The sequence below is a fragment of the Macaca nemestrina genome, chromosome 19 (assembly GCF_043159975.1).
Source record: "Macaca nemestrina isolate mMacNem1 chromosome 19, mMacNem.hap1, whole genome shotgun sequence".
NCBI classification, from domain to species: Eukaryota; Metazoa; Chordata; class Mammalia; order Primates; family Cercopithecidae; genus Macaca; species Macaca nemestrina.
In genome coordinates, this window is record NC_092143.1 from 17798581 (window position 1) to 17813984 (window position 15404).

The 15404-nt window shown below is 44.6% G+C and overlaps 1 long non-coding RNA gene across 1 annotated transcript in view; it reads right to left on the bottom strand.

The window, feature by feature from the left end:
• Positions 1–11951, bottom strand: part of LOC139360101 (uncharacterized) — a 76737-nt gene extending 64786 nt beyond the window's left edge. The window contains exon 1 of the long non-coding RNA XR_011617213.1: positions 11881–11951. This is a non-coding gene — a long non-coding RNA (uncharacterized lncRNA). The remainder of the gene's footprint in view (positions 1–11880) is intronic.
• Positions 11952–15404: the final 3453 nt, after the last annotated feature.

The following is a 15404-nucleotide window of genomic DNA, read 5'->3' on the forward strand; positions in this document are numbered from 1 at the left end:
TATTTGGTTCAGTGGGATTCCAAGTCCTGGAAATGCCAAGAAGCATATATGTCTTTGGGGTCACCAAATACCTACAGTGTTGTCTTATACATCACAGGCAGTAAATAAACTTACCAATTGACACGGAGAGGGAGTTTCCTTAGCCTCTTTCCCTTATGCGAATTTGAAGTTGCCTGATCAGAGTAGAGATGCGGCGATTTACTCAAGTTCTGCCCTTGGTTTTCCACTTCTGTTAGGGTCTTTGAGGGATTCCAAAAGACAACATTTCCTCACTACGTGATTATGAACCAATTAAGAAACAAAGTGGCTGGATGCGGTGGCTCACACCTGTAATCCCAGCACTTTGGGAGGCCAAGTTGGGAGGATTGCTTGAAGCCAGGAGTTTGAGACCAGCCTGTGTAATATAGAGAGACACCTGTCTCGACAAAAAATAAAAAGCCAAGCATGGTAGTGCATGCCTGTAGTCCCAGCTACTCAAGAGGCTGAGGCAGGAGGATTGCTTGAGCTTGGGAGGTTGAGGCTGCAGTGAGCTGTGATCGTGCCACTGTATTCAGGCTGGGTGATAGAGTGAGACCCTGTCTCAAAAAAGAAAAGAAAGACGCCAGGTGCGGTGGCTCACGCCTGTAATCCCAGCACTTTGGGAGGCTGAGGTGGGTGGATCACGAGGTTAAGAGTTCAAGACCAGCCTGGCCAAGATGAGCCTGGCCAAGATGGTGAAATCCCATCTCTAATAAAGCTACAAAAATTAGCCCGGTGTGGTGGTGGGTACCTGTAATCTCAGCTACTAGGGAGGCTGAGGCAGAGAATTGCTTGAACCCGGAGGCGGAGGTTGCAGTGAGTTGAGATCATGCCACTGCACTCCAGCCTCGGGGACAGAGCGATACTCTGCCTTGAAAGAAAAGAAAAGGAAAGAAAAGAAAAGAAAAGAAAAGGGAAAAAGGAAGGAAGAGGAAAAGGAAAAGGAAAGGGGAAGGAGAATGAGATAGAAAGAGAAAGAAAGAGGAAAAGGAAAAGGAAAGGAAGTGAGAGAGATGACAAGTCGAGGCTATAATACCACTTTCTTACGCTGATGGTGAAAAGATGGCTTATATCTGTGAGCAAACAAATCTCCCAGTACTAGGCCGGGCGCGGTGGCTCACGCCTGTAATCCCAGCACTTTGGGAGGCCGAGGCGGGCGGATCACAAGGTCAGGAGATCGAGACCACGGTGAAACCCCGTCTCTACTAAAAATACAAAAAATTAGCCGGGCGCGGTTGTGGGCGCCTGTAGTCCCAGCTACTCGGGAGGCTGAGGCAGGAGAATGGCGTGAACCCGGGAGGCGGAGCTTGCAGTGAGCCGAGATCGCGCCACTGCACTCCAGCCTGGGCGACAGAGCGAGACTCCGTCTCAAAAAAAAAAAAAAAAAAATCTCCCAGTACTGAACCCCCCTCACAGCAGCCTGGACTACGGCAGCCTCCCACCCTGGACCTGCCCTGCTCCAGCCCACCCCCGACTCCTGCCCTCTGATGGCAGGGTAGCTCTAAGGAGGAAACCAGAGAGGGGCTGAGCCAACCACACCAGTTTGTTCTCTCTAAATTTCTTATCAGCTAAATCATTCCATCTTCTCTGAGTAGAGGTAGAGAGAGAGCCAGATGTTACAGAAATAGAGCCCCTTCCTCCTGAAGGAACTATTCGTTGTGGAAAATAAGTCACTTCCAAATCCTACCTACCCTGATGCCTTCCCTCCCTTAGGGATTGCAGTCTTGAGTCCCTCACCATTGCACACCCAAACATCCTTGGCAGAGCTAGTCTTTCATAGAGATGATAAAGTGTGTGTGCATGATCAGGCATATATGTGCGCATGTGTATGAGGCTGAACAAATGTACATATATGTATGCATATATATCAGAGTTTGCATGTATGTGTGTGTGAATGTGTGTATAGGTTTGCCTGTGTGCAAGTTTGGTGTGCGTTGAGTATGCATATGAGCCTGTGAGTATGTGAGTGTACATGAGTGTGTGCAAGGGCACAGCTGTAGGCATGCGTGTGTGGGTGTTCATGTGTGCCTAAATGTTCATGTATACAGACGTGCCTATAGTATAAGTAGGTGTGTGTAAGTATCAAGCTTTGGAACCAGGCTTTCAGGTTCCATATTTGGGCAGATTCATTCCAAGAAACATTCCTTGAGTGTCTATAATGACCAATGACTGTGGCAACCATAAGGAGGAGGGTTACATTTCTCTGGATGTGAAAGGCTTATAAGCAAGTAGAAGAGAAAGACATATAAGCAACCCTATGCAAAACAAGACAAAAGATGTTAAATGCCATTGTTACAACACAAGAATTGTTCTGACTTGCTGAACGTTTGAGGTCAGCTTGAGAGGACATAGGAGGTGACAGGAGGTCCGTTCAGGCACGGGAATAACATGAGCTCAGGCCCCAGGTAGAAATATAGGGCATGTTTCAGTAGTGAGTCATTTATTATACCAGACACAGAAATTAACACGAGAGTTACAACATCAGATCAGATAAAGGAAAACATCTGGCCATTCCTGACTGTATTTCATAGGGCACATGCTGATGAAGGAGGGGGATGCCCAACTGGGGGGAACTCAGACTATTGTACTAAGAAGTATGAACTTCCTTTCTTAAGGTGAAGGGAAGCCATTGTGTTAGAGTGGAGCAGGGGAAGGCAAGGCTGGGGTTAGAATTTGAGGGTTAAGAAGCTATTGCATTGGTCTATGTGAGCGATAATGAGGGGTCAAAGGGGTGACACATTTTACAGATATACTCAATGGTTTTTTATTAGGGTGAAGGGAGGTTTTCCAAATCTGGTGACTGGCCGTTTGACGGTGTCACTAACAGGGCTAAGGAGGAAGCGGATGATGGGCTAAAGAAATTGAAATTAAATTTGAACTACTGTGTCTCCCCTGATAATCACTCAGTGCTGTGCTTCGTGCACCCGACCCCCACACAGATGTTGACTTTTGGGAAATGTGTCCTCTTGCTGGCTAGGCATCAAAGAATGAGTATTTCTCTTGTCACCATTGCCTCATCTTCCAGAGAAAACTCTTCACTTCTGGAGGAAGCCAATTTCTCTTTCATCTGGAACCTTTTATCTCTAATAACATTATCTCTATAGTTTTAACTCGAGAAAGGTCTCCGTTTGATTCCTCAGTTGGAGCCCTGAGGAAGCAGGTTCCAAGAACAAAGGAGAGATTGCTCTTTCTCTGGTCTTCTCTGCTCAAACAACAGCAAGCTACTTTCTGGACACTACAGTGGGCATGTCCAGTGGTGCATGACCTGACAGAGAGATGCAGGGACTCAAAACCACATTTGTTGTGTCAAGGTACATTTATGAGTACAAGGAAGAGTCACGTTCCAGGAGAGGACAGGCTGCAGATGAGCTTCAACCAATAGATGGGGCTAGGCTGGGGCCACAAGGATGTCAGCAGGGAAGCCTCGGAGTGCCACAGTAGCATAGAAGGCCTTGGGCTGCAGAATTCAGCAGGACTAGGGGCTAAATGTGTGATGAAGTTGGAAAGGCGAACACGACAGCAATTGAAGTGGATTCCAAGAACAAAAAATGATTCGCCAGAAATACGCCAGGACACAGGCAGCTAAAGCCAACAGCGGGGTGGATTCCCAAGATGGGGACCTGAGAATTCAAAGGGATCGAAAAATCAAACATAGCCAGGCATGGTGGCTCATGCCTGTAATCCCAACCCTTTGGGAGGCCAAGGAGGGTGGATCACTTGAGCTCAGGAGTTTGAGGCCAGCCTGGGCAACATCACAAGACCCATCTCTACACAACGCAACGATTAGCCAGGCGTGGTGATGTGTACCTGTAGTCATAGCTACTCGGGAGGCTAAGGCGGGAGGATCACTTGGGCCTGGGAGGTTGAGGCTGCAGTGAGTCATGATTACGCCTCTGCACTGCAGCCTGGGTGGCAGAGTGAGACCTTGCCTCAAAAATAATAGTAACAAAACAGAAAAACCAAACATCAAATAATGCAAAGACATATGGGCTTGGAGCTATCCATGGATTTAAGGGGTGAGGTGCAATGTCAGAAAGAGGCGCAGGCACTGGGGTTCTTTAGTCTGGAGAAGAGGTGGTAGCTGTTACGTAAATCATAAGCTCCTGGAAGGTAGAGAATACAGATCTGATGTCTTGATTAGTAGGTAATAAATGGATATTGGTTGATTGATTGCTTGTAAGCCCTTCAAGGGGAGATTCTCTTAACTGCTACCTCATACCTCAGAATGGCTTTGTTTTTCTCATTTCTCTCTTTTTTTCCCCTGGCAGCTGTTATTGCCTCAGCAAGCTAAAGCTGTTGCTATTTCAGCATCATTGCTAAGAAGGGCATTGAAGCATCTTTATATCAGACTGAGCTCACTCATCCAGATTAATTCCCTAGATGTCCGGCATAATTTCTGGTAAAGTCACCTTTTGGTCCGAACAAGAAGCAGATAACTCACTTTATCTGTGAGCTTTTTATCTTGTTGACAAACCAAAATTCTTATCCATTTCAATTTCTGTGGCAATTTAAGCAATTGCTAGCAGAAGAAATGTGGACTTTGGAAGGACACATTAGGCCTGCACTTTGCTCCTCGCTATCATGTGAATGCCTCAGTGTCCTGGCCATTTCCAATTCGGTTCTGGGGGGATTACAGAAATATCATGATTACTGTGCTCTCTAAGCCTCTCACTGGTTTTAAGGAGGTGGCTGATTTCCACTTTTATTTATAGAAACTTCGAGAATGATCTCCAAAGCTCAAGAGTTCAAGAAGCTATTGAGAATCTTAGTGATTGAGAAGACATTTGGGTTCATCTAAACCAGGGGTCCCCAACCCCCAGGCCATGGACCAGTACTGGTCTGCAGCCTGGAAGAAACAGGGCCACAGAGGAGTGAGTGGTAGGTGAGCCAGCAGGACTGCCTGAGCTGCGCCTCCTGTCAGATCAGCAGTGGCATTAGATCCTCATAGGAGTGCGAACCCTACTGTGAACTGGGAAGGATCTAGATTGCATGCTCCTTATGAGAACCTAATGCCTGATGATCTAAGGTGGATAAGTTTCATCTGGAATCCATCACCCCCAACCAGCACATCCGTGGAAAAATTATCTTCCACAAAACCGGTCCCTGGTCCCAAAAGAGTTGGAGACTGCTGATCTAAACCCCTTCTGTGTCAGTGTGGCTTGCCTAAGGTTCTTTGACTAAGTGGCATGTTAGTGCTTTGAACTGAGCAACTGAGAATCTACTATGTCATGCCTTCGCATCGACAGAAGCACTTGCAGTGGATCTAGATATTTAAAATGAATGCAAAAAAGGGGGATTAAAAATGCAGTACAAATGCAATGAAAACAAAAAATGTAAAAATAAGGAAAAGTCCTTTTTTTAAATTTTTATTTGTTGAGATACAGTCTTGCTCTGCCACCCAGGCTGAAGTGGACTGGCACAATCACAGCTCACTGCAGCCTCAACCTCCTGGGCTCAAGCAATCCTCCCACCTCAGCCTCCTGAGGAGCTGGGACTAAAGGCTGACGTCACCATGTCCACTTAATTTTTTATTTTTTCAAGACCAGCCTGGGTAACATCGCAAGACCACATGTTGCCCAAGCTGATCTTGAACTACTGAGTTCAAGCAATCTGTCTGCCTTGGTTTCCCACAGTGCTGGGATTACAGGTGTGAGCCACCATGCCAGGCATGAAAAAACGTCTTAAACAACAACAACAAAATAATGCATGTAGTATTTGCTCTCTAGACCAGATAATCATTCTGCTAAACATGTTGATGTGTCCAAAGGACAAAACCTTCTCAAACTGTCAAAACGTGTTTCTCGAAAGGTTCATTATATTCCTTCTTCTATGCAAAAATGACAATTCTCATCTTTTTCTGAGCAAATAATGACAACCCCTAGTACCTAACACTATGAAAAATTCAGGTATATTAAGTTTAGCCCTTCATCTGTCTCAGTTTTTATCCCCTAAAACAAAGGAAAATTACAGGCACGGTGCTGACAGTGGAAATGTGAGCTTTTTCCCCCTTTGGTCTTTTTGTTGCTAGGGTGTAAGTCCATGTATGTCGTAAAACTCTCTCCCATCTGGCTGGTTTTTGAAAGTTCTCTGGGTCCCAGTTCTTCCAGCTGAGCAATTAATTCTAACACTTGAGAGCTGCTGAAATGAAGGAGATTTCGGAGAGAATAGCTCATGACCTTATGCCTTTGTGTGTTTTACTGAGAACTGACCTCCTGCATTACTGGGAAAGAAAAATCTATTAAAATCTCTTGGGTGAATACTTCAGCAGGCTGATTTCATTTTGAAGTGAATCATTTGGTACATTTTAGAAGGCATGATAAATGATGTAATCTCAAATATTAATATAAACCCTGGATAACATGCTTTTTACTCAGAGTTTTATTACAATATTGTAAGAATTCCATTAGGCCACATCTACACCATTTGAAATCTGGTGAGATGCAAGGGTGGAGTAGCAACACTGCTTGATACTGTCAAATCTCCAAAACTAGAAAGTATCTATAAATTAACCTGACAATAACAAACCCACACAAAGTTATGGGAGAAAAATTCTAATAAAGGGTATAAAAGAACAACTAAGTAAACAGAGATATATATCATGTCTAATGATGGGCAAACTTAGCACCAAATAGATTTTAATGCTCCCTAAATTAATGTCTAAGTCAATGTCATTTTAATCAGAATCTTAAGATGATCTGTAAATTGGAAAAATTAATTCTAAAATGTATAAAGAAAAGTCCACAAATAGCCAAGGGAATTCTGAGAAACAAAAGCAAAGGACTAGCTCTATTAGACAGTAACCCACATTACAAAGCATAAACATATGGCAAGATAATGTGCTAATGGGCAGAACAGGAAGTTTAGAAACAGAATCACGTAGGTGGGTGTGGTGGCTCATGCCCATAATCCCAGTATTTTGGGAGGCTGAGGCAGGTGGATCACTTGAGGTCAGGAGTTTGAGACCAGCTTGGTCAACATGGCAAAACCCCATCTCTACTAAAAACACAAAAATTAGCTGGGCATGGTGGTGGGCACCTGTAATCCCAGCTACTCAGGAGGCTGAGGCAGGAGGATCGCTTGAATCTGGGAGGTGGAGGTTGCAGTGACCCAAGATCCCGTCGCTGCACTCCTGGGTGACAGAGTGAGACTGTTTTTTAAAAAACAACAACAACAACAACAACAACAAAAAACCACCCCCACCACCAAAAAAAAGAGAAACAGAATCACATGTACATGGAGAATTGGCGTATGATAGAGGTGGCATCACAGATCAGAGGGGAAAGGCAGGTACAATAAATATATGTCAGGAATTGTCGTTCACTCTGCAGAAAAACAAATAGATTTAAATAAAATTTAAATTTAAATTTATTTTAGAGACGGAGCCTCGCTCTGTCACCCAGGCTGGAGTGCAGTGGCATGATCTCGGCTCACTGCAATCTCTGCCTCCCAGGTTCAAGCGATTCTGCTTACTCAGCCTCCCATGTAGCTGGGATTACAGGTGGCCGTCACCACATCTGGCTAATTTTTGTATTTTTCGTAGAGCTGGGGTTTCACCATGTTGGCCAGGCTGGTCTCAAACTCCTGACCTCAAGTGATCGACCTGCCTTGGGCTTCCAAAGTGCTGGGATTACAGGCATGAGCCGCTGCGCCTAGCTGAAATTTATTTAAACAATATATGATAATGTATAATTATATTGATACATAACAAATATATTAATATTTACTGACTATAAAGATTTAAATAATTTATTTCAATGAATTAAAAAAGCACAACAATATAAAAAAAAGAAATGCTAAATAGTTTTAAGACTATAAAACTACTAATAGGAAATCTAGAAGAACTTTTTTTTTTTTTTTTTTAAGACAGAGTCTTGCTGTGTTGCCTAGGGAGGAATGCAGTGGTGTGATCATAGCTCATTGCAGCCTTGACCTCCTGGGCTCCAGTGATCCTTCTGGCACAGCCTCCCCAGTAGCTGGGACTACAGGCATGAGCCACCACGCCCAGTTAATTGTTTTTTAGAGACAGGGCTTCACTATGATGCCTAGAGTGGGTCTTGAACTCCCGATGTCAAGTGATTCTCCCACCTCAGCCTCCCAAAGTGTTGGGATTACAGGCATGAGCCCCTGCACCCGGCTAGAAGAAACATCTTTATAAGCTTGGAGTGGTACTGTAGTTGAGAAAAATAACAACTGCACTGGCAGCTTCTCCCAAAAGGAGGTGGGGGATGTGGTCTGTTTTGGTCCATTGGGCTTTAACAAATGTGAAGAAGGAGAGGCTTGGAAAGCCCAGGTCCACCAGGCTTGCCCTCTCCTGCTGCTGGAAACCCGGAGCCACCATGGGTGGAACCCTGGGCTGCCCTGTTGGAGGGTGAAAGGCCGTGTGGAGTAAGAGGCCCAGCCGTCCCAGCTGGGGCCGTGATGTGAGTGAGACCCCCAGATCATCCAGCCCCCGCCCATCAGGCCCCGTTCAGAAGAAGCAATCAATCCCACAGCAATGAATCATTGTTGGCTTAAGTCACTATGCTTTGGTGTGGTTTGTTACATAGCAAAAGCTAACTGATTCAAGCAGGGCACAAAAAGTGTAAATCTCAAAGGAAATATTAATGAATGTAACAACATCAAAAGTAAACACCCTAGATGAAAGGTAACAGACAGGAGATGGGCTGGAAAAAAATATTTTGCAGAACCAGGACCGAGGATTAAAATGTAAAAAATCTAAGGACACTAGCAATTGCAAAAAAAAAATTTGAAGTAGGCAAAAAAGGCATGAATAAGAAATGCAGAGAAGTAAAACTGGAGTAGTTAATAAATAGGCGAAGAGACTCTCAAACTCATGAGTAATCAAAACAATACAGATTATGTTAACATTGAGCTGTTCCCTTACAACTATTAGAATGGCAAGAAATAAAAAGTTGTATAATATCAAGTGCTGACAGGGACATGGGGAAATGAAACTCCTCATTACACTGCAGATGGGCAGGAGTCACCTTCTGTTGTCATTTGTGAAGGTCAGTTGGGAAGCATTTTGTGAAAACATGCACATATGTATACTGTCGTGTTCTTTCTGACAGACGCACAAAGAGATTTATGCCAGTTTGCAGTAGCATCATCTGCCACTGTAAGCTATCCTTTAGTGGCAGAGTGGATAAGGAAAATGCGGTATATTCATAGGATGGGAAAACCAGAAGGCAGCCAGGGCAGTAAGTAAGATTTACTTCTATCAACGTGGCTAGATCTCAAAAACACGTTGAATGAAGAAAATCAGTAGAATGAGATGTCTAGCACAATGCCTACTGGTAAATTAAAGTCTATATTATATAGATGATGTTATGTATATGAAGGTATGGAAGGCGAGTTGGAAGAACACACATTAAAACATAGGCACTGGCCGGATGCAGTGGTTCACACCTATAGTCCCAGCACTTTGGTAGGCTGAGGCAGGAGGACTGCTTGAAGGCAGGAGGATTGCGTGAGGCCAGGGGCTCAAGACCAGCCTGGATGATATGGTGAGACTCCATCTCTAAAAAAAAAATTTAAAAATCAGCTGGGGATGGTGGTATGTGCCTGTGGTCCCAGCTCCTCAGGAGGAGGAGGAGGAGGAGGATCACTTGAGCCCAGGAGGCTGAGATTGCAGTGAGCTGTGATCACGCCACTGCACTCCAGCCTGGGTGACAGAGCAAGACCCTGTCTCAAAAAAAAAAAAAAAAAAAAAAAAAGAAATAAACTAAAACCTGGGTACTCATGGGAAGAGAGTAAGATTGGGCATGGGTCATTAAAAGACTATAATGAAACTAAATCAGAACATTTGTTTCATCAGTGTACCTACTGCTTATGATGACTGCATGAGTTTTACGGATAGAGCTTTGGTATGGAAAACCAAGCAGAAAAAATATAAACAAAAAGGAAGAGCCTCCTCTATGTAAAAAGGATACAAAATACAGTGACTTCCCCCAATTTTGGCAACGTTCTGCTAGTGTCACTAATATCACTATTAACCTGTAACTCTAAATGGATACCCAGCGGAAATCAAAACAAGACAAAAGGCATTGTTCTCCTTCTTAAAGGAAGAATCCATGTGGGGAAAAATCCCAGGCTTGTTGTTTAAATCATGTAATGAAAGGCATCGTATTAAACCCTTTACTGGTTTCTACATTGCATCCTGCTCTATGGCCTTGCTGCTTTTTAACAACCACTTGTTTAAAGATAAAATCAGTATCTATTCAGGGCCTCATACAATTATACCTCTTTTGAGCATAATGTATTTCATCTACTTTATATCCAAAGGTGAAACTAAAACTATTTTATATTCTTACCTGAAAAAACCACTCGTGCAAGAATCAAGGTGTTGTTCTCTGAGTTTAGGATTTTTCCTGGCCGAAGTCCTGTTACTCTGGTTACCACCGGCTAAGCTTTTCATAGCCATTTGAGTTTGTGAACACACAGAGTAACCCGGATAAGACTCTGGGTGCGAGTGTGGTGGGCTGGAGTGGGAACTGTGTCAGCACAGGGATAGACAGAAGTCAAGGAACTTCTGTGGGGAGCTGATGAGATCACCCAGAGTTTACACTGTCAGCATCTGACCTCAGAGTTGGTGGCCTGGGATCAGGGATGAGTCACAAATTAAGAATAGCATAGTGCAGGCCGGGCATGGTGGCTCATGCCTGTAATCCCAGCACTTTGGGAGGCTGAAGCGGGCAGATCACCTGAGGTCGGGAGTTTGAGACCAGCCTGACCAACATGGTGAAACCCTGTCTCTACTAAAAATACAAAAATTAGCCAGGCGTGGTGGCACATGCCTGTAATGCCAGCTACCCAGGAGGCTGAGGCAAGAGAATCGCTTGAAGCCGGGAGGCAGAGGTTGCGGTGAGCCAAGATTGCGCCGTTGCACTCCAGCCTGGGTCATGGTGAGCCAAGATGGTGCCATTGCACTCCAGCCTGAGCAACAAAAGTGAAACTCAGTCTCAAAAAAAAAAAAAAAAAAAAAAAAAAAAAGAATAGCACAGTGGAAAGAGATGCTCAGGTTTGGTGTAGCAGGGGCTCAATTTCAACAAAGGAAACTGTTTATATGAAAGGGAAAAATCCCTAAAACAATAAGAACCCATCGCCAACCTCAGCCTATCGATTGGAAACAACTGTTCACCAGATGGCTCAGCTTGATTGCCCAGAATGTGAGACAATTCCATGAAGGAAAACAAGCTGATTTCAAAAATTAGAAATAACTCAATTAACTAGGATTTCCTTTTAGTTTGGTTTGCTTTGCTTTACTTTAATTACTCCATAAGGTCCAATTTCTGTAATGTAAGAATCCTAAATGAGTCAAGTTGGATGCCAAGTTAAATACTAAGAAGACCTGGGGAGGATCCGGGTGCAGTGGCTCTTGCCTGTGATCACAGCACTTTGAGAGGCCAAACCAGGTGGATCATTTGACGTCAGGACTTTGAGGCTAGCCTGGCCAACATGGCAAAACCTCATCTCTACTAAAAATACAAAAATTAGCCAGGCGTAGTGGCATGTGCCTGTAGTCCCAGCTACTCGGGAGGCTAAGGCAGGAGAATTGCTTGAAGCCAGGAGGCGGAGGTTGCACTGAACCGAGATCGCATCATTGCACTCCAGCCTGGGTGACAGAACAAGACTCTGTCAAAAAAAAAAAAAAAAAAAGAAAGAAAGAAAGAAAGAAAAAAACAAAAACCTCAGAATGATGAGTGGGAAGAAAAGTGGGGTGGGCTAGTCTGTTGGATTAGTAGGCTTACAGGGAAAATCTCCTTGTTTTAAATTGCTAATATTGCTGTTATTAAGTTGAGCAATAAATAATCTCTTCTAAATGTAAGCATTCCTTAGGGAAAAACAAACAAACATGCTAACCTTTCCTCTCGATCACGCTGTGGGGAAGCTTCACGGGTTCCTTAAGGAGACTATAATCAAACCACTTTTTTCTTGCTCCTCATAAGGTTTAACTAGGGGCAAAAGAGGACAAGAAAAATAATCAGAGCCATAATTGGTGGGTAGATGGAAACAGAGTCCTAGGGTTGGAAGCAATCTTGGAAATATGTTTTGCCCACCCCCTCAGCTCTTGGGCCACACCTAAACTCTTAAAGCCCTCAGGAATTTACTGTGCTGAGGACCGCCAAGGACAATGCCTAATCTGTCTTAGAAACTCATTCTAGTGTCTAAGAATACTTACTGGCAGGAAATTCAACTTTGTGAGTAAATTCGGGCTCCACTCCCATCCATTTCCTCTGGCTCTGATTTCGGGTGGAGATGGGCCGCAGCTGGACACACATCCAAGCACACCCAGCAAACACACGTGAAGGTTGTTACCAAAATAGCCCCCTCCCGTCCTCACCTCAGCTTTCTCTGCTCTGGGTTAAATGATCCCAGCCCCTGTATGGGTTAAATGATCCCAGAAATCTCTCCTGATCGGTTTCATCATCTGAACTTAGACCCACCTGTGCCTAATCTTCGACCAACAGTCTAGTAGGGGGTTCACCACTGGCTCTAGGGTGATCAACTGTGCCAGCTTGCCAGAGGTTGCCCAGGTTGTGGAACTTTTAGTGCTAAAACCGGGAAAGTCCCAGGCAAACTGTGATGAGTTGGCCTAGCTGGTTCTCTCTGGGGAAAAAAATGCAACCACCGGAGGAATGGTCTTCACTGCTAAAATGGAATGTTTTAATTAATGAAGGACATGTCATGAATGTGGAGACAGAACCATCTGAAAAGCTGCTGTGGTTTGAAGGTTCCTCCAAAACTCATGTTGAGATATAAGGGCCATCATAACAGTATTAAGAGGTGGAGCCTCTAGAGAGGTGATTAGATCGTGAGAGCTCTGCCCTCATGAGTGGATTAATGCCATTATTGAGGGAATGGTTAGTTATCACCTGAGTTGGTTCCTGATTAAAAGGATGAGTTTGGCTGGGTCCAGTGGCTCACGCCTATAATCCCAGCACTTTATGAGGCCAAGGCAGGAGGATCACTTGAGGTCAGGAGTTCAAGACCAGCCTGGCAAACATGGTGAAACCCCGCCTCTGCTAAAAATACAAAAATTAGCCGCATGTGGTGGCGGGCATCTATAATCCCAGCTACTTTAGAGGCTGAGGCAGGAGAATTGCTCAAATCTGGGAAGCGGAGGTTGTAGTGAGCCAAGATTGTGCCACTGCACTCCAGCCTGGGCAACAGAATGAGACTCCATCTCAAAAAAAAAAAAAAAAGAATGAGTTTGGCCCAATTTGATCTCTCTGTCTTGGGTGCTCACTTGTTTTTCTGCCATGTGATGATGCAGCAAGAAGGCCCTTGCTAGATGCCAGTGCCATGCTTTTGGACTTCCCAGCCTCCAGAAATGTGAGAATAAATTTCATTTATTTATAATTTACCCAATCTCCAGTATTTTGTTTTACTAAAAACAAGTAACAGAAAACAGACTAGGAAAGGGCCACGTTTGTTGTCCTATCTCAGCACAAACCCCTGTCTGGAGGGGATGAACACGATGTCTGCTTCACTGCACACAGCCTGTACCTGTCCCCCACCACTGTCGCCTGGGTGCATGGGCAGCCCTGGGGATGTAACACTTATGGCTCAAAACAATAATCAGGTGCAAAACCAGAAACAAATCTAAAGTGTGTGAGGGGGAGGAGAAACAGGACGTGAAAAGAGTGGGGGGGAATGCCACAAACAAGAGAAAATAGCCTAACAGGCTGAAGCAAAAGCAAGAGGGAGAATACAGTTAGAAACATACCCAGTGAGAGGAAGAAATTGGTGAAGGAACAAAAAACATGAGAAGGAAGAATATGAGAGGCACGAAGAAAAGTCTGTGATGGTAAGAGAAGTAGAAGATACACCTGCCATGCTCGCGCCCTTGGACCACCAGGCAGAATCACTGAGCCATTGCCCAGCCCACCCCTCTGTATTTTCTCACATCCTTTCAAATGGTTTCAGGACCCTTGGATTTCATGGTCCAGGAAGAAAAAAGTAAAGACTAATGTAAAGCTGCAAAGAACATGAAACTTAAAAATATCTTCTCCTATGATCATTACTTCTAAAAGCAAAGGACATTGTACATCCTCAGAGGAAAGAGCATTACTTCCCAAGAAAGAAGACTGTCCGTGGCCACTAAATGCCACCCTGCACACACAACATTCTCCTCACTTCTCCCGTTTGTCAAGGAATGCTGAAAACTTTGTCACAGACTGGTGCCAGGTCTTACCCTAGCATTTGAGAGGCACTGCTTTAGGGAACCTGAGAGTTTAGCCACACAGTTCTGTAGAGAAATGGTGGCAAGCTAACATATGTCGAGCGCTGACCATTGCCTGCCCCTGTACACAGTCATTATCTCCTAAAATCACCTCAATAACCCAGTTCTCCTATTTCAAATAAGGAAATTGAGGCTCAGAGATGTTGAGAATCACACCCATAGTCGAGTGGTAGAGGAAGGTTTTAATCCAAGTCACTTGACTTCAGGGCCAACCTTTTTTTATTTTTATTTTTTATTTTTTTGAAAAAAGTCTCACTCTGTCACCCAGGCTGGAGTTCAGTGGCAAGATCTCGGCTCCCTGCAACCTCCAACTCCCAGGTTCAAGCAATTCTCGTGCCTCAGCCTCCCAAGTAGCTGGAATTACAGATGTGCACTACCACACCTGGCTGATTTTTGTATTATTTATAGAGACGGGGTTTCAGCATGTTGGCCAGGCTTTTCTCAAACTTCTCGCCTCCAGTGATCCGCGTGCCTCAGCCTCCCTAAGTGCTGGGATTACAGGTGTGAGCCACCATGCCTGGCCTCCAAACTTTTTTAAATTAAAATTTTTGGAGACAGGATTTTGCTCTGTTGCACAGGCTGGAGTGCAGTGGCATGATCACAGCTCTAAATCCTGGGCTCAAGCAATCCTCGCCTCAGCCTCCTGAGTAGTTAGGACTATAGGCCTGTGCCACCATGCCCAGGTAATTTTTTTAATTTGTAGAGGCAGGGTCTTACTATGTTGCCCAGGCTGGCCTCGAACTCCTGGCTTCAACCGATTCTCCCCACTCAGCCTCCTAAAGTGCTGGGATTACGGGTGTGAGCCATCACATCAGGCCCAAGCAAACATTTTAAACCACAATGCTGCACATTACAAAGCTGCTTCTTCACAGGAGCCTCCTGGAGTTTCTGAACAGACTGAAAGGATTTTATAAACTCTACATCCGTTTTTTGTTTGTTTGTTTGTTTGTTTGTTTGAGACACGGTCTCATTCTGTTGCCCAGGCTGTAATGTGGTGGTGTGATCATAGCTCGCTGCAGCCTTGACTTCCTCGGGCTCTGGTGCTTCTCCCATCTGAGTAGCTGGGTCTGCAGGCACATGCCAGCATGCCTGACTAACTTTTGTATTTTTTGTAGAGATGGAGTTTTGTCATGCTGCCCAG